The sequence below is a fragment of the Neofelis nebulosa genome, chromosome 1 (genome assembly GCF_028018385.1).
Source record: "Neofelis nebulosa isolate mNeoNeb1 chromosome 1, mNeoNeb1.pri, whole genome shotgun sequence".
Lineage (NCBI taxonomy): Eukaryota > Metazoa > Chordata > Mammalia > Carnivora > Felidae > Neofelis > Neofelis nebulosa.
Genome location: NC_080782.1, coordinates 120779180 through 120799875, shown reverse-complemented (window position 1 = coordinate 120799875; position 20696 = coordinate 120779180). Strand labels below are relative to the sequence as shown.

General features: G+C 40.0%; 1 non-coding gene across 1 annotated transcript; it reads right to left on the bottom strand.

Annotated features, from left to right (window-relative positions):
- Window positions 1-6588: 6588 nt before the first annotated feature.
- Window positions 6589-6691, bottom strand: LOC131489601 (U6 spliceosomal RNA). The gene has a single exon (XR_009250664.1). It is a non-coding gene; the product is annotated as a U6 spliceosomal RNA (small nuclear RNA).
- Window positions 6692-20696: the final 14005 nt, after the last annotated feature.

The window sequence follows — 20696 nt, the reverse complement described above, 5'->3', positions numbered from 1 at the left end:
TTATAATATATATTATATGTTGGGCATATATGGTTATTATATATATTATCCACATATTATATATCTATATATGGCATATATAGTTATTATATATTTTATAATATATAATATATATCATATGTTAGGCATATATGGTTACTACATGCCAAGGGAAGCTGGACGTTAATTTGTCTAACAGGGAAACAAATGCTAGTTTTTATTGTCTGGATAGCTTGATAGTTTCCTTATGAGAAAATTCCAAATCTATTGTGGCTCCATTACAAGGACCAGCAGGAAGAGTGGAAGGATACAAAATATATTTACTCTGACCATGAGGTGTGCAATCATTTCAGCTGCTGGAAAACTTTGGGAACTTCAAATAGCTAATGTGAAGTCAAGAAGAAGAGAACTTTTTCCCCGTTAGCGCTGTATAGGGACCACTGAAAAAGAACACATAGAAAATGCTTGTGCCCTTGCAAAACAGCCAAGGCACAGCTGACATAAGACCCCCTTTCATCCTGCCAGTTATTTCTGGGCTAGAATGTTTAAATAAGTACAAGATGGATAGTTCCTCAGGATTTTGGAGCTGAACAGAGAACCTTTTAGCTGAGGCAGGGTGCAACTGTGGAGGCAGCCACACTGCAAGGAAAAAGTTTTCAACCATGGAGGTTTGGCTCAGAAAGCAGTAGCTGGGCAGCTGGACTCCAAAGACTCACACCTTTCAACCAGTAAAATCTGTTTATAGGTCCTTGAAAATATTGGATCCCTGTAGTCTGGCCTGGCTAGGGAACTGTATTGCAGTATCAACAAGCCATACTGAACTTGAACCTTTTCCTTCTAAGTAATTCAAATACACCCCAAGATACTTACTAGGACTTTGGGAGCCATGTAAACAACAGCCCACTTCCCCCTCTGGGGTCAGATCTCACTGAGAAATGTAGCACTAGAAATGAGATTGTTAAAGACCAAAATGCCAGGTTTTAATAACGAAGTTGAGTTGGACATAATGTGGATCTGTGACCACCAACACTTTTCTCTCGGAATGAAACCCTCCCAACCAGCCAGGGCAGAGGGGGACAGCTTCAGGCCTCTAGCTGGGCAGGCCACTGCAGAGATGAAGCTGCTCCCACAGAAAGAATGCTGAGCCCCAGAGCCAGGCCCTTATCCCCAACTTACGCAACTGGTCAGAGAGGGGGAGAAGAAGAAGGAAAGAAGAAGGAAAGGAGCAGGGAGAAAAGTCCGACTGTTTCACTCACACTTTTCCTTTCTAGGGGAATGTGTCCCTCTATAGAAGTACAAAAAGTGTTACAGTGTTTGTAATTGACTAAAGCTCATTATAATGCACATCCTGGAGGTCAGGCTAGTTAACCCAAATGGAAATACATACTTTAGCATTGCTGGGAACACTCAAATCTGCCCACTGGAAAATTATACATTAGTAGTTGTTAGGAATCAACAACACCAGCCCATCTTCCATATTACAGATACAAAATCAAGGACCTCCTAAGACCCACTTGCTCATGGGTTATTACATAACCAGTGCAATTCCAAGCACATGTGTTATCTGATTTGATCCCTATCATCATGGTGAAATTAGCATATTGTCATTTCCATTTTAGAGATGATAAAATTATTACCTTAGGAAAGACTTATCCAAGGTCACTTAGGGAGTGAGTAGTAGAGCAAGGACTCAAACCCAGGCGCTGGGGTCCACAGTCCAGCCTTCTTCACCATGTCAGGGCTCAGAGTCCTTTAGAGAAGAGCCTGTCTAACCTTCCCATTCCACTGCAAGGGAAACAGGTCCAGAAGTCAGTGGGTTCTTGATTGGACTTATTTTATAAATGTAGCTCATTTTGCCTAAATATTCTTCCAGATGGTGGATTTGTTGGGTACTTTCCAGAAGAAATGGATCAATTTACTCTTCTCCTTCCACATAAGTGCTCAATAAATAACACAATAAAGCCTTTGACTTCTCACACTATTAAGGATGAATATGAGAAAATTTGGTTGGTTCAGTTAACACACTACAGTTTCATTTACTGAGATGATTTTCAATGAAAAACTTATTAACCAAGCACAGAGAAAATAAGGAAGTCCAAATGCCAAAATATGATATTCTTTAATTACATGAAGAAATCTTTGGAAACAAAGGCTGTGGAATATATTTTGACTTCTCTATAATAAAAATGTAGCCCTACTGAATTTTAATTACAGGAATTATTGATCCCTGAAATATAAGAGGTGGAAAAAATATTTTCATTAAATAAAATTACGATAACTTTAATAGTGAGCTACAGTGGGGTCATCCAATATTGTTGGTGTCTATGCAGAGTACATGAAATGGACAATACAGTTAATTTGATTCATGTAGATAGTCATGATATACTGAACCTTATCATCTGCCTACTCCCCTCATCCAAATACATACAAGGGAAGCCTTGGGGAGGGGCAGTGTAACAGAGTTACCCGGAAACAACTAAAACAAAGAAAGATGGCCAGGACATGGGATTGTGAACCACTGAATCTTGCCACATCACTGTCCCAGAGAACCATGGGGGAATTCATCAATAGAATAAGAAAATTAGCCTGGAAAACGGATAGTACCTATAATGCTGAGATTTTGGCTCCCAAGTCCTAATGTTAAACTTGGTTAAGCTAGGCCAGGTCATAGGCAGATTCTTTTCATTGAGACTAGATAGGTTCAAGTCTAGAACTAACCAGGCTGAAGTTTCACCTTTTTCTCTAAATCTCAAGGCCATATTCCTAAATTTTACCAAATTTGGCCAAATTGGAGTTGGCTGGTCTGAAGACACCTGCCAGCAAGGGAGCCCTGAGGAAGTCAGGGACACCTACTGGTAGCCCACGGACTGTAGCTGGCCTGAAAATACATTTTATTTGACTTCAACAGGTTTTAAAATTATAATTAATTTTAAACTCAAGAGATATTTTACATGAAATAATTAGATTTCTTGCTTTCTTAAAGAGTTGGCAGATCTGGGTAACTGGGCCCACGTGCTTCCAGGAGGCTGGAGCTGCATCATGGTTGCCCCTTTGATGAGTTATGGAAACCCCCATGTACACAGGGCCCTTGAGCCTGGTTTGTCCACACCACCACCTCATATGTTAATTGCTCAGTTCTATAGTATTTGACTCTATAACTTTTCTGATCTAGATTGCTGAAAACTCCTGGGAAATAAAACCCAACAAAGAGGTAGACACTATCTCAACTCAACTCTGGCAGTCTATCCTAATCATGTCCTTGGTTTTGGGCAGCACTGTCCCTCCTTTGAGAAGAGAGTGACACCTAACTTGGCAACTATCCTCATGGGATGAGGAGGAGGAAGAGGAAAAGAAGGAAGACAAGAAGAGGAGGAGGAAGAGGGGAGAAAGAGAGGGAAAGATTGGAGGGAAGTGTTGACCCTGCTGGAGGTCAACATGGTGTCTATAATAGGTGTATAATAAATGCTCTTAGTCCTTGACAACAAATATGAAACCGTCATTCAATTTTGTCAATTCTACCCAAACACAACCAATTCTATGGGGAAAAAAAAGCAGTCAGTAAAAAGTAGATCAGCCAATCCTACTTTTTTGACCCAATTGACTATTAGCCTTCGTGCTCGCATTTACTTTAGTGAAAAGGTCACCTTTATTTCTAGGATAATTAAAGAAAAGATCTTACTAGTCTGACCAGTGACTATAAAATGTAGCTTTCCTGCTTCATTTGTAAAGTTGCATCAGGTAACTGTCTCATCTGACACAGGAGAAAGCACACCGGGAATCGCAGAACCATCACCAGTATTCACCATTAAAAGGCTTGCAAATGAGTTAACCGTGATTCATTCAGGGTTCCCAGAGTAATTCACTACCATTTCCTTCATGCCTGAATAATGAGCTTCATATCTTTTTGAGTGGATAATATTTCTAAAATGACCTGATAATTCATTTCACACCATCTTGTTATAATAACTCCTTTTTGTATTAAAGCTGTGTGCACAAAGGAATAAATAAATGGATAAAATCCTTTGGACCAAATTCCTGTGCTGCAGGATGGGTTCACGTACATTAAGGAGATCTGGATCATTGTCTCAGGTCTGCCATCAGCCATTGAATGACTCGGCACAGTCACTACCCCTCTGTGGGCCTCAGGGTTTCAGCAGTGAAAAGAAGATGTGAACTAGTTCCTCAGATACTCTGCAGCTGTTCCCCTTTCAGAGGCAAAGAGTTGTGGAAAGGGTCCCTAAAGCCAAGATAGGCCACTACCACTGAGGACTAACACATGAGCAGATACAAGAGAAGTGTGAGTTTCCCCTCTGCATTTCTGTGTACAAAGACCTCCTATTCAATTTGATCACTTAAGTATGTTGAAAAAATATAGTTAAACCAATAAATCATAATGATTGACACATACCTTAAGTATTTTAACACATATAGATGTTCATTTATTTCCCAATTTTTCATAAGCCAAAACCCTTTCTTCGGTTTTGGGTCTGCTGATTGCAGTCACCCATCAGGAACTGTCTATGATTTTCAGCTCTGATTTGTTTGAAGGGGAAAAATAACTTAAAAATCTTTGCGAAGGTATGTGACTTACAAAATTCTTCTGAATTTTATAATTTTGTATCATTTTCTGATTGTCTCTCACCCACACCTAATTTATTGACATTTTCTAGTTGTTTACCTTTATCAAGACTCCTAAGTCAACTCATTTTTCACAAGAATAAACACTGTTTATACCTTCACCTTTCATTAGTTTATATATATATATTTTATATATATATATATTTCACCTTCACTTGTAATTAGTTTATATATATAATATATAACATATATAAATGTATATTATACATAATATATATATTATATATATATATATTTTTTAGTTTTTATTTAAATTCCAGTTAGCATACAGTATAATATTAGTTTCAGGTATACAATTTAACTGATTCAACACTGGCATACAACACCTGGTGCTCATCACAAGTGCACTCCTAAATACCCATCTCTCATTTCACCCATTCCTCCACCCAGCTCCCCTCTGGTAACCATATGTATACATATATGTATATGTGTGTGTGTGTATGTGTGTGTGTGTGTGTGTGTGTGTGATTTCTCTGCCATCAGATACATCACACACACACACACACACACACACACACACACACACATATATATATATATATACACACACATATACACACAGACACATACATATACACATCACATCTTTACCCATTCATCAGTCAATGGACATTTTGGGCTCTTTTTGTAATTTGGCTATTGTTGATAATGCATTGGGGTGCATGCATCCCTTCAAATCAGTATTTTTGTATCCTTTAGGTAAATACCCAGTAATGTAAATGCTGGATCATAGGATAGTTCTATTTTCAACTTTTTGAGGAAACTCCATACTGTTCTCCGTAGTGGCTGCACCAGTTTGCATTTCCACCAATAGTTTAAGAGTGTTCTCCTTTCCCTACATCCTCACCAACACCTGTCGTTCCCCCCGGAGTTGTTCATTTTAGCCATTCTGATGGGTATGAGGTGCTATCTCATCATAGCTTTGATTTGTATTTCCTTGATGATGAGTGATGTTGAGCAGCTTTCCATGTGTCTGTTGGCCATATATATGTCTTCTTTAGAAAAATGTCTATTCATATCTTCTGCCAACTTTTTAAAAGTGGATTATTTGTTTTTTGGATGGTGAGTTTGATAAGTTCTTTATATATATTGGATACTAACCCTTTACTAGATATGTCTTTTGCAAATATCTTCTCCCATTCAGTAGGTTGCCTTTTAGTTTTGTTGATTATTTCCTTTGATTTGCGGAAGATTTATTTTGATGTAGTCCCAATAGTTTATTTTTGCTTTTGTTTCCCTTGCCTGAGGAGACATATCTAGTAAGAACTTGCTATAGCCAATGTCAAAGAGGTTACCACCTGTGTTCTCCTCTAGAATTTTAATGGTTTTCTACCTCACATTTATGTCTTTCATACATTTTGCATTTATTTTTGTGTATGGTCTAAGAAAGTAGTCCAGCTTCATTCTTTTTCATGTTGCCGTTCAGTTTTCCTAACACTATTTGTTGAAGCGACTGTCTTTTTTTCCATTGGATATTCTTCCCTGCTTTATCAAAGGTTAATTGGCCATACAGTTGTGGCTTCATTTCTGGGTTTTCTATTCTGTTCCATTGATCTATGCATCTATTTTTGTGCTGTTTTGATTGTGCTGTTTTGTGCTGATTTGATGCATACTGTTTTGATTATTACAGCTTTGTAATATAACTTGGAGCCCAGAAGTTTGATGCCTCCAGCTTTGCTTTTCTTTTTCAAGGTTGATTTCGCTATGCAGGGTCTTGTCTGGTTCCATACAAATATTAGGATTGTTTGCTCTAGCTCTGTGCAAAATTCTGGTTGTATTTGGATAGGGGTTGCATTAAATGTGTGGATTACTTTGAGTAATAGAGACATTTTATTGATACTTGTTCTTCTAATTCATGAGCATGGAATGTTTTTCCACTTCTTTGTGTCATCTTCGATTTCTTTCCTCAGTGTTTTACAGTTTTCAGAGTATAAATCTTTTACTGTATTCCCAGTATCTTGTGGGTTTTGGAAAAATCTGGAACACTTCACAAATCTGCATGCCATCCTTATGTAGGGGCTGTGTGAATCTTCTATCATTCTAATTTTAGTAAATGTGCTGCTGAAGAGAGCACTCATTAGTTAATATTTAATTACATTATGAAACTGTATGTGTGTGTGTGACCAGGTTTGGGAACCAACACGAAAGTGTTTGATAAGTTCAGAACTCAAATGGAGTGCATGGATGCACTAGAGTAAAGCATACTAGATACTAGTCATCCACATGCTGAGGCACTAGTTAACCCATTTGTTTAATAAAAAGTCAGTTAAGTGGAGGGGATCAATAGGACTGCCCACTGTACATTTTGTCAATTTATCTGCAAAGAACCCAAATAAAATTCACAAACATAGGCAAAGAAAGAAAGTTATTGGACAGATCTGAGAAGACACAACAAGTTGAAGTAAAGCTGAACAGCCAGGTTCTCAGTAGAATGGGAACTAGGGAAGAACTGGCTATCTTGGGAGCAGGCACTAATGGATAGTCTTCTACAGGTCTATCACTGGATGAGTTGGCTCCAATGTTTTTCATCTTTGTGTCACTCTGATGAGGATCTGAACGTCTATGAGAAGAACTCTGATTGGCTTCTGTATCATACAGACTCTCCTCAACCAGGGAAGAGCAGACCCTACAAAGGATCCTCCACCAAGACTACACGCACTAGGGAGGAATCATTCTCCAGAGACAACCCAAGGAAGGGGCTGTAAACAGAGGAGGGGGAATGTGCACAGTGATCTGTAAGTTTGGGCAAGAAACCACATTAGTCAGGAGAAGATTTAGTGCCCTAGAAATGAGTCCGGATTCTGTCTAGAAGAAGGTAGAAAGTGTTCAGAGTAAAAGAAAACCTATAGCTGCTGACTGTTGCTTTATGCTTTGACATGCATTTTCCCAGCAGCTCTCAAGGCTTCTACCTTCTGAAGCTCTGAGGGAAATGTGCCAATTTCCTCGACCACCCACATTGTTTCAGCTGAGAGTAGGTGTGAAAGTCTGGATCCAGGCCCCAGTCTGTCACTTAATAGCTGCCTGATCTTAGGTGAGCCAATGCTTCTAAATACCCCAGATTCTCCATACACAAGCTGAAAGACGCTTCCAGATGTGATACTTTGTCATTTCTATATCTGGACACATCCCCTTTCTTTATACACTTAAATATAATTTAGCAAAGCAGATATATTTCTATATTATTTGTTGGAATTATTTTACATGCCAGTAAATGTTACAGGTTTCAGTGGAACTGTCTATGATGTAAATATGGTGCTTAGAGGTAAATTAAAAAAGCAGTAAAAAGCAGTAAGATACATGCTGGCTAATATACTAGACTTCTTATTTGTGTTGCTTTTCTAATCTTTTATAAAGATATGTACATAAGAGGTATCTGCTTCTGTCTTGAATTCTTTCTTAATGCCCCCCTGCCAACTCCCAATGACTCATTTTCTTACTCTATTTCTTTTGTTTGCTTGTTTTCTTTTTCAGTACTCCAGGTTTGGTTTGCTTCCTTACACTGACAATTTGAATAAGATTCTCAGGACGGTTTCCTGCAGCGTTCTGAGGGTAAGAAATGCCTTTGGTTTCTTTTAGAAAACCCCCCTGAGGTGACCACTGAGGATCTTATGCCCACTCAAGGCTTTGTACTGTGATACTCCCAAGAACTCAGAACCTATATAAAGGGGAGAAAAATCTACTACCTGGCAGGATGGGAGCTTAACACCAAAATTAAACCCAGTCGCAGAAAGAAATATTACTTGTGCTCTTGAGTGTATGGGTTGAGAGATTTAGCTTACAGAGGTTTGAACTTTATTTAGTTGATGATAGGGAGCTAAGTAAGGCAAGTGGTAAGTCAAATATTTATTTTAGAAAAGTCACTTGGGCAGCCACGTGGAAGACAGGTTGAAAAGGAGAGAGAAGAGGAGGGGAGCCTAGTGAGGAGGTTGAATCAGGGGGCTAGGGTGGACAGAATGCAGGGGTGGAAAGCTAACTCATCCTCTGCTTCTCTACCAAATCACTTCCTTTCTGTTAGGACATATGGCTAGACTAAATTTCCCAATCTTCTGGCCAGGCAGGGCAGTGTTGCTCAATTTGGAGCAGAGGAATGTGGGCAGACGTGAGGTACATGTCCCATATGAACCTACTCATGCCCTTTCTTCCCCAGTCTGCCAGCCAAATGTGTGGACACCAGGGGGACCTGCAACCATGTGTAAATGGAGGAGCCTCCATGGGGCTGGGTCCCTGAATGACTTCATGGAGTACATACAAAGGTGTGTATACACCTTTACCATGCAAGCAAGAAATAAATTGCTATTATGTTAAGATGCCAAAATTTCCAAGTTCATTTGTTAATGCAGCTCATGTCATCATCACTAATATAATCCTCAAAGCTCTCTGGTTAGAGCAGAGCTCAGTCGTTTGCATGCAATGTTGTGTAACCACTCTGCCCCTATCCGCACTCGCATTAGAGGGAAAAATAGAAGAGTAAAATGAAGAAAATACATGTTACAGGTTTCACCGTCCAGGGCTAAGCACTCTTAATGATCTGGTAGATTTTCTCTCATTCTTTTTTTTTTTTTTCCTATAGCAAAAAAAAATGCTACACTTAGTTTGTTCCAATACTAAATTTTTCACCCAGTGACTTATTTATTGACTCAACATTCACTGTATGCCTGTGTGTCAGAAACTGTTCTCACTGGTAGGGATTAAAAGAACAGACACAACAGTTTCTGTCCTCAAGGAAACTATAGCCTCATGGAGGATAGAGATGCTTAAGCAGATAAGACTAAGATAATGACACAGAAAATGTGTCAGCAGAGTGACAGAGAAGGGAATTAAGCAAAAGGGAAGAGCACCTAACATTAAAAAAAAAAAAAATTCACTGAACTCTTGTTATATGTTAGGAACTGATTTAATTACCTTTTGGATATAAACTAATTTAATCCTCATGACAATCCCATGAGATACACGTCACAGTATGTCAGTGTTACAGGTGAGGAAACTAAACCCTAGATGAGTTCAGGAACTTACCCCTTGTCCAAGGTCTCGCTGAGAAGGGGTTCAGCAGTGTGTGTGTGTGTGTGTGTGTGTGTGTGTGTGTGTATGTGTGTGTGTGTGTGTGTGTGTGTGTGTGTGTGCGTGCGCTCAGAGTTGACTTCTTAGATGAGTTTCAAAGACAGGGACTGGGAAGGGCAGAGTTACATGTGAGCAACTACAAGTGGCCCAGTTCTTTTTTTTAAAATTTTTTGAATGTTTATTTATTTTTGAGAGACAGAGACAGAGTGTGAGTGGGGAAGGGTCAGAGAGAGAAGGAGACACAGAATCTGAAGCAGGCTCCAGGCTCTGGGCTGTCAGCACAGAACCTGATGTGGGGCTTGAACTCACAAACCATGAGATCATGACCTGAGCCGAGGTCAGACACTTAACCGACTGAGCCACCCAGGCGCCCCTCAAGTGGCCCAGTTCTTACTACATTCCCAGTAGCCTTGTGACATAGACTAATTTCAGGATGTGAGGCTCTAAAGAAAATCTACTTCAGCTTACAAATTCTGGGTAGGAGAGGAAGACTGCTCATTGGCTTTGGATGTCATATTGACTCCACTAGCTAGTAAATGTGACACAAGTTGTGTTCTAGAATACAAAATACTGGTAACCCTTTCTCCCTGAAGGCTGAAGCTGGTAAAAATGAAACAGGTCATATAAAAAGAGAGAAAGAGACAATTGTAGAGACAATGATGACAGCTGAAAGCTCGATCACATCCAGAGGGGACATACATTTTCACAGACCCACAGCTGGGTTAAATAAATGCTAAGGAATAAGGGGTCTGTGATATTTCATTAATGAGTTAGAGGAAGCAGTCATACTGGGAAGAGGCTGGGTTTTCAGCAAAGAGCTGTGAACAAACTTGGCCTGAATCCATCCTTAAATCAGCCATAAGACGGCCTCTTAATCTTGCTATCTTCATCCAAAAATCAAGGAGACAAACGATCGCAAAAAAGTCTGCACATCAAACCAGTCTTTCTTCCTCTTTTCCTTTCTAAGCTCCAAACACTCATTTCCTTTATGATTTTTTAGTTAAAATTTGAACTCTCCCCATTAGGAGCCCTCTCCACTGCCTGATATTCTTGCCTTTTCGTAGGACACCGTGAAAAGGCCCATTTTCTCCTCTTGCCCCAAGATGGACATGTGAGATAGGAGCGGCTATCTCACTCACCCACCACTTCTGGAAATCCGTACTTGCACATTTTCCCACATACTGTGGACTTTACATTGAAAGCAGGCATCACTACTGCCTTATTTGGAGAAAGAGGCCAGAAAACCAAGGGCCTGTTAAAATAAGCAGAATTTGGGGGGCTATAAAGAAACTCTGAGAAGCCACAGTCACTCTGTGGCTTAGTAGGAATCTCAAAGGGTGATCTGCATTCCTCACTTAAGCAGGGTTGGTCTTGAGTCAATGTTGTTCCAAGATTAAGCAAGGCTGTAGAATTCTAGTTGCAAGTGAAGATTTATCACATAAAGTCACCTCACAATATTTGCTACATTCTTACAAGGTTTTTCTTGGTTCATTGTTTCCCAAACTATGTGCTGAATACATGTCCCACCTGCTGAAATATGAGGTTGTTTAAAGTGGTTCATGGACAGAGCATTTAATAACACTAAATCACAGAAGTCAAACATTATTCTCTTTTAAATGGTCTTCCAATCTCTCTTTGGGCTTCAAGGTGAAAGCCACTGTGCTGGTGTGCCTTTAACAGCTTTCCACACTGAGCTGATCTGCCTTTTGCTGAAGGAAGAGCAAGCCTCAGTCAAGCAACAGAATTTTTTTAAGATGAAATTTATTGTCAAATTGGTTTCCATACAACACCCAGTGCTCATCCCAACAGGTGCCCTCCTCAATACCCATCACCCACCCTTCCCTCCCTCCCACCCCCTATCAACCCTCAGTTTGTTCTCAGTTTTTAAGAGTCTCTTATGGTTTGGCACCCTCCCTCTCTAACTTTTTTTTTCCTTCCCCTCCCCCATGGTCTTCTGTTAAGTTTCTCAGGATCCACATAAGAGGGAAAACATATGGTATCTGTCTTTCTTTGTATGACTTATTTCACTTAGCATAACACTCTCCAGTTCCATCCACACTGCTACAAAAGGCCATATTTCATTCTTTCTCATTGCCATGTAGTATTCCATTGTGTATATAAACCACAATTTCTTTATCCATTCATCAGTTGATGGACATTTAGGCTCTTTCCATAATTTGGCTATTGTTGAAAGTGCTGCTATAAACATTGGAGTACAAGTGCCCCTCTGCATCAGCACTCCTGTATCCCTTAGGTAAATTCCTAGCAGTGCTATTCCAACAGAATATTTTTAACACATATATTGAGGTATAATTGACATAAAGCAAACTGTCTATTTAAAGGTATAATTTGAAATGATTGGATATCAGTATATACCCTGAGACCACTACCACAATCAAATTAATAAATATTTCTAACACCCTCAAAATTTTTCTTGTGACCCACTGTGATCCTTCCCTCCCACACCTCACCAATTCTATACCTTCCTGGGTAACAACTGACCTTCTTTCTGCTACTGTAGCTTCTGTTTTATGAAAGCTCTATAAAAATTGAATAATACAGTGTGTACTCTTTATTTTAGTCTCATGGCTTTCACTTAATATAATTATTTTGAGATTCTTTCAACATGGCGATCTGATTCAATAGTCCATTCCTTTTTATAACTGGGTAGTATTCTACTATATGAATATACCACAATTTGTTTATCCATTCATGTGCTGATGGTCATTTGAGTGTTTCCAGTTTTAGGTTATTGCAAATAAAGCTACTGTGAACATTCTTGAGCAGGTCTTTTCAATTTTAGCCATTCTGGCAGGTATGTAGTCATTTCACACTGTGGTTTTAAATTGCATCTCCCTAATGAATAATGATGTTGAACATATTTCATTATGCTATGTTTGCCATCTGTTTATCTTATTTGGTGAGGTGCCTTTTTAAAACATTTGCTAATTTAAAAATTTTGGTTGTCTCCTTATTATTGAATTTCAGAGTTCTTTATTTATCTTGGATATAAGTACTTTATTAGGTATTCAATTTGCAAATTTTTTTCCCAGTCTGTGGCTTGCCTTCTCATACTCTTAACAGTGTTCTATAAGAGGAAAAGTCTCTAATTTTGACAAATTAAATTTGTTTGATTTATCATTTTTTTTCTTTTAGATGTTGTACTTTTCATATCTTAAGAAATATCTGCCTAAGCCAAGGTCACAACGATTTCCTCCTGTTTTTTTCTTCTGGCAGATTTATAGGTTTAGATTTTATCTTTAAGTCTATGCTTCATTTTGAGTTAATTTTTGCTTAGAAGGTATGAATTGAATTTTTTATATGATACTCAATTGACCCAGTACCATGATTGAAAAGATTATACTTTCTCCCTTGAATGACCCTTGCACCTACGTCAAAAATCCATTGTTTGTATATGTGTGGGTCTATTTCTAGACTCTGTTCTACTTTGATGATCTATATGCTCATCTTTATCCCACTACTACACTGTCTTATTTGCCATAGCTTTGTATTGGCTATTCTAGAGGTCCCTTGCATTTCCATAAAAATTTTAGGATCATCTTGTCAACTGTAATCAAAAGAACTGTTGGGATGTTGTTTGGACTGCACTGAATCTACAGATAAATTTGAGAACTAACTTCTGAACATTAAGCTTTTCAATCCATTAACACCATCTTTCTCAATTTGTTTAGTCATACCAAATCCATGGTCACACCTGTGACCCCTTAGACAATGGCTCCTCCTCTCTCAAAAATAAACATTAAAAAATTTTTAATTTATTTGGAGAGATAGAGAGAGAAAGAGAGAGGGAGAGAGAGAACAAGTGGGGGAGGGGCAGAGAGAAAGAGAGAGAGAGAAGATCCCAAGCAGTCTCTGCATCATCAGCACAGCACATCTCCAAGACCAAGAGTCGGATCCTTAACCAACTAAGCCACCCACGCACCCCTTAGCAATTTGATTATGATGTTCCCTAGTGTTGTTTTCATTGACTTTCTTAGATCTGTGAGTTTATAGTTTTTATCAAATTTGGGACAATTTTGGGGGCGCCTGGGTGGCTCAGTCGGTTAAGCGTCAGACTTCAGCTCAGGTCACCATCTCGCAGTCCGTGAGTTCGAGCCCCGCGCCAGGCTGATGGCTCAGAGCCTGGAGCCTGCTTCCGATTCTGTGTCTCCCTCTCTCTCTGCCCCTCCCCCGTTCATGTTCTGTCTCTCTCTGTCTCAAAAATAAATAAACGTCAAAAAAAAATAAAAATAAATAAATTTGGGACAATTTTGGCCAATATTCTTCAAATATTTTTTTCTGTCCTCTTTTGTCTCTTCTTGATGGACTCCAAATACAAATATATTAGGCTGCTTGAAGTTGTGCCATAGCTAACACATGCTCTTTTTGTTTTTTAAAAAAATCTCTTCACTGTGTTTCACTTTGCATTGTTTCCATTGTGATGCCTTTAAATCCATGGATCTTTCCTTATTCAATGTCTAACCTGTCATTAATCCCTTTGGCATAGTCCTCATCTTTAGCACTGTGATTTTCATTTGTAAAAGCTCACTTTTAATTTCTCTTAAATGGTGTGATGTAGTATTTTTAATATCTTCTTTGTATCTACTTAACTTTTTTAAAATATGGAATATAGTTATAGTAACTATTTTAATGTCCTTCTCTGCTAATTGTAACCTCAATGCCAATTCCAAGTTGGTTTTAACGGACCTATTTTTTTCCTCCTCATAGATAATGTTTTCCTGCTTCTTATCATGTCTAGTAATTTTTTTAGATTCATGGCCAAACACTGTGAATTCTAGCTTGTTGGGAGCTGAATATTTCTGTATTCCTATAAGCAAAACTGAATTCTGTTCTGAGTCACAATTAAGTTATGTGGAAACAGTTTGATCCTTTGGGGGTTTGCTTTTAAGATTTGTTAAATGAGTGGCACCTGGGTGGCTAAGTCAGCTGAGCACTGGACTCCTAGCTAATTTCGGCTCAGGTCATGATCTCACGGTTCATGGCTTTGAGCTGTGTGGTGGGCTTTGCGCTGGCAACGTGGAGCCCGCTTGGGATTTTCTGTCTGCTTCTCTGTCCCTCCCCCCACTTGCACATGCTCTTATTCTCTCTCTTTCTCTCTCTCTCAAAAATAAATGAATAAACATTAAAGAAATATTTGTTAAAGAATACCAGAGCAGTAGTCACTCTAAGCATAATTATTCACCGCTTCTAAGGCAAGATCTTCTGGGTTGTCTACATGTGAATCACGATGTTTTCCAATCTGCCTAACAGGAGCACACACTACACTTGGCCCTGTGAGAGTCCCAAGTACTATTTCCTCTAATCATTTGGGTGGTTATTTCTCCATCTTCATAGATTCCTCCTATTCATTGCTGGGCAGTGCTCTGCTGAGGCCCAAGGGGACTTGTGCACATTTCTGGGACACTTGCAGTGCAGCTCTCCCTTCTCTACTCGGTGTCTTCTAACTCCTAGCCTGTTCCCCCTGTACTCTCAGCACCATCTCTCCCATTCAGGGAGATTCCTGGGATCCTATCCCTGTACTGTTGCTTGGGTACTCTAGATGGTAAGCTGGGGCAATTGTCGGGCTCACTTCACTTGTTCCCTTTCTCAGAGACCACTCTCCTTTGTTGTCTGATGTTCAGTGTCCATTGCAGTTGTTCGAGGCAGGAGGGTAGACATGGTCCCTATCACTCCATCTTGGCTGGGAACGGAAGTGTACAGCTAGAATTGTAATATTATTTTGTCTCCTTATGTTTATTTTTATGGCTACCTTCCCTTTATGGTCACTGATACTGATTTTCCATTGGTAACAGGTAATGTAATTTTCCCTTTTTAAGTAAGTCAGTTGAAATGTGAAAAGGTAAGGTCAATTTTAAGAAAAATATTTAGTAAATAATAATAAAGGTAACAAAGAGATATGACAAATAATGTGACGGTGGTGAGAAAAGATAGAAATTTGGAAGAAGAATGACCAAGCTTATCAATAAGATCCAGGTAATGCTGGGTATTGTGATGTATTAGTCAACACCTGGCTGAAGAGTCTTGGCTCAAGATAGCTACCAAGCTTAAGTTTATTAGAGTTTAGGGATGTCAAGGATCATAGACATCCTGATCTCAAGATGCCCAGATTTCATGGGGGCTTCCAGGATAAAAGAAGGGAATATGCAGTGGCTACCTGAGATAGCCTATCTTTTTTATGATGTTTATTCCATATAAGTAGCACTTTCCATATAGTAGATGCTCCGTAAATATTCTTGAATGAACTGATATCAGACACCACACTAGGTAATGGTCAATTCACAGGTGAAATAGTTCAGGGAAATTTGAGGGAGCTATTTGGCTTGCCATGACATCCAAAAAGAGAGAGTTGGTTGCTTTTTAACTTTTTAGTTTGACGACAGGTCTCACCCAATAAAACGAGGACTGTACACTCTCGTTTAAATGAGTGACGTACATCAGCTTCTGCTGGCACAGTTGCTGTCACAGACGTGGCAAATAAAGCACCTGTGACCCCTTAGACAATGGTTCCTCTAACTGATGGAAACAAAAATTGCTGTTCTGGCTCAATCTAGAGACTGAGCGTGTAGAGAAAACCTAAATTTACTTCTGGCCTTGATATAAACTCATGTGCTTGGCCCCGCCTGGGCACAAATGACTGTGCCGTTCTCACAGCCAGCCTGCCCTGTAATGATCGGTCATATTTGCTGTTCTTGCTGCTGTCAGAACTCTATCCCCCACATAACACGCAAACACCAACCTCTGCAGAAGTCAGTAATGATGCAGGTTTATCAGCCTGGAAGGTCAGCCTATATTACAGAGCGGACAATTTTGGCTGATTAGAAGCCTCAAACACTGATAGCAACTCGAACATCTATTACTGTTTAAAACAAAACAAGAAAAGCCCGCAGCTTGCTCTCCTGTGATTTATTCCTTGAGGGTACGGTCAGAAAGATGATTACATCAGACTGTCCAGAATCACAGGCTTGTAGCATCAAGCATTTGCCTACTTGTTCTTGGACCTTGCATCAGGAGGTACAAAAGAACACAAAGACCGTGTGGCAGGACAGGAAAAGCAGAGAACACAATGAAGCTGAGTATGGATAGTAAGGCCAAGGCAAGGAAGGTTGTGGAGACAGAGAGAACCTGGGTTTGAATCTAGGGCTGATTATCACTTACCAGCCCTGGGACCTAGGCAGGTATGCTGAGCCCTCCTCAGACTCAGTTTTCCATCTACAGAATGAGTAAAGTACCATTTACCTCACAGGTTGTTGAGGATTAAATAGTATGACAAATACATAAACCCAAAATTCAGTGTGGAAATACCAGGTTTTAATTACACTCACAGATATACCTTTTTAAGTTTTTAGATGGATCTTTGGAAAATGGTAGAAACTTTTGGACATCAAAAACCTTTGTGCTTCCTGAAATGCTGTGAATGTTGGGAGGGCAGTACTGTGGTGGGAAAAGGTGAGGCATTGAAGACCCGGGTTTGACTGCTATGTGCACCACTTCCCAACTAGGTGGCATTCATCAGTAAAAGAGGAATCTTAAGAGTAGCTCCTTTAAGGGTTATTGCAACATTAGATTAGTTAAATGAATTATGCTACACAGTTAGTGGAGTTATCTGTTCTGAGCCAGACAGAGAAAAGCATTTTCACAAATCACATCTTTCATGCAAAGAATCACTGAGAATCCGAAATTACCTGAATTTAATGGAGGAAATTACATGCTCACAAGTATGGATATTTCCATAGGATTTAGGATAATTTCTAGTGACATGTAAGACCTATCTACATTACAGGTGTCTCACTACCCACAGCCATCAAACTTAAAGCTAATTCTGTCCGGGGCGCCTGGGTGGCTCAGTCGGTTAAGCGTCCGACTTCAGCTCAGGTCACGATCTCGCGGTCCGTGAGTTCGAGCCCCGCATTGGGCTCTGGGCTGATGGCTCAGAGCCTGGAGTCTGCTTCCGATTCTGTGTCTCCCTTTCTCTCTGCCCCTCCCCTGTTCATGCTCTGTCTCTCTCTGTCTCAAACATAAATAAACGTTAAAAAAAAAAAAAGCTAATTCTGTCCACCAGCCATAATCACACAATCTCTATTATCACCAAGCAATAAATTATTTTTTGCCTTCATGCAGAAGCAGATCCTTCTGTGTCTGTGATCTGTACGGTCTTAACAGTCTCCCATATGTCACACACAAGGGTGAAAACCCTGCTCCCTTGTCCTTTTTTAGGAGGGATAACACAATCACCCATTTGGTAAGCACTCAACTGTTTGAACAGCTCAGGCCCCCTTTACTTGAGAATGTCAGGCAGCTATTAAATTTTCGCTCAGCAATGAGCCTCAAGTCTCTTCCCCTAGGACTGGTACTGGAAACTTTCTTTCCTCCCTGTGAATTGTACTGGGTTTATATTGAATTTTCTGCTGGTGAATGAGGAAATCAAGGAGACATGAGGTGATTTCAAAAGTACATGTTCCCCTTTCTTTTTGGCAGAGCCTAAGGGGAGAGAAAGGACAAATAGATTATTTTAAGATCTTATTTTATGAAGAGAAAATTAGTGGTCTCTGCAGAATGATACATATTTGAAAAAAAATGCAAGTTATAGTAGTAGTGATTCAAGTAATTAGGAAGTTCGTTCTGTCAATAGTAAAATGCGAGCTGAGACCTCACAGACAGTGGTTCCCAACAGGGGGTGAAAGGAGGGAATGGGAGGTCAGGCACCCAGTAGATGGAGAAACATGTCCCTGTAAGGGGCAACCACGTTTGTCCCATGTGCAGAATGGAAGATTTTCCGCAAGGCTGTGATTCCCTTCCAACCCCGCCCGCCGCCCCCCCCCCCCCCCTCCGCCGCCCCGGCTGCCCCTTATAACATGGTGGCATAAACTCTGTTACTCCCGTGGCTATTTTCAAATTAGGTTCTGAGTGGCAGTTTCTTATTACTATGCTCCAGGCACTAAGCGGGGTATTTTACATTCAATATTTACTTAAGCCTCAGGATATCACTGTGAGGATGCATTCTTATTACCCTATTTTATAGAAGGAAAAATGGAGTTGAGCGTGGGAAGTATCATGTTCCCTGTTGACCACTAGGGAGTGGTGGGGCTGGAATTCAGACCAAGTCTGTGCTCTGCAGTGTTACGGTGTGAGGCCTCGCTAGAACCATTCTCTTCCTGAAACCCTACTTACCCTGTAAAGCTCAAGCTACCCTGAGTGCTACCTTCTGCAGGAAGTAAATATTTGCTAAACAAATCTCAAATGCTCCTTCTTCTAAATCAATGATAACATGCACCATCCAACATTCATTTCTATATCTACATATCTGTATTGTGCTTAGATCTCTAATAATCTTTTCAGTGCTTTGTCTAACCAGTTTCACACTTTACCAGATATATTTATCCATTTAACCATCCATTCATCCATCCTTCCATCCATCCATCCATCCATCTATCCTTTTTTTCCTTCAATATCCCTTGATAAATATATACTGACCACCCCCTACTTTCTAGGCACTGAGTTAGGTGCTTGAAATATGTGCTGAACAAAGGAGACATGGTTCCTGCCTTCATCAAGATTATAGTCTAGCAGAAGAGAAGAGACAAATTAATCAAATAATCACACACATATATAACTACAAATTGTGACAATAAAGACATATAGGAAGTTGTGAGTATACATAACAGGTGGTCCTGACTTTGGGAGGATTAGAGGGGCCTCTCTGAAGCAGCTCTGTGGTCCAAGAGTTGAAGGATGAGCAAACACAACCATTACTTACTGAATGTTTACTGCGTGTCAGGCTTTGTTCCACACATGATTCATGGAGTAATGCATGCAATCCTCAGTACAGTCCTACCTGTTATTCCCCAGGACCGGTCTTCTTAACTACTACCCCTTGTGTTGCCTCTCGGTGTAGCAGAGGGGAAGCATTGCAGAGCAGTACTAGAGGCTGACGAACAGTTGGAGGTGGAGGCACAGAAAGTGGAGGGGAGCAGCACTGAACGAACCACAGGGGTGGGGACAGCTGATGCTGAGCGTCTGGCCCCACTTCTGTGAGTTTTGAGAAATCACTGTATTTTTCTTAAGCTAGGGAAGTGACATGACTAGATGTCCATTTTCAAAGATCACTTTGGCTGGTGTGGACACTGGAACTTAGGAGAGCAGGGGATTTGAGGAGACTGGCTGGGACATCACTGCTGTCCTCCAGGCAACAGCCTGGACTGGAGTGGTAGCCCTGCAGATAAAGCCAAACGGACAGGTTCAAGTATATATGGGTAGCCCTGTATTCAACTCCAGCTATATGTACAAAATTCACGAAGACTTATAGGATAAAATACAGCTTTTAAATTTATATTCACTCTGAGTTGCTTTGGTCTATGTCCCCAAGTCCCTAAGGGATATTGCTTTTCACTCTACAAGTCCTCCTGGTGGGGAAGTTCAGGAGGTGGTGTTTATTACAATCCTAGATTCCTCAGGGGCTTCAGGGCTTGGGACACATACAACCAACCTGCAAGCAGCAGGACCAAAGCCCTTGGCAAACTAGTTGATGTCACTTGGCATTGAACTTAGGATCTGAGAAAAACTGAATTCAGCAAAGCCCATGCCCCTTGTTGGGTCAGTGCTTCAGTTTCCAAATTAAAAACAAATGTCGTAAATCCTGTAAGCTCTGAGTGGAGGTTCAAAGGGTAATTTTCAAAGATTCTTACAACTAGGAAGTCAAAGACCTGTTGTGATAACATGTCCATAAACATACGAGAACCACATAGACTTAATATGAAGCTCCTCCTGAGATTTTTAAGCTAAATGGAAAAGTGCTAAGGGCCAAACATTCTTGTTAGCAAGTATTACAGAATTTCATCAGGGAATAGATTAAAAAAATCAGAAAGAGGAGAAAAATCTCCATAGTTTATACATGTAACTATATTGTGCATACTCACACACATCTACAAAATTGATACTGAGGCATTCATCCACATATTTATTACCCCCAATATTGTTAAATCAGACACTTGAGGTAAAACTCA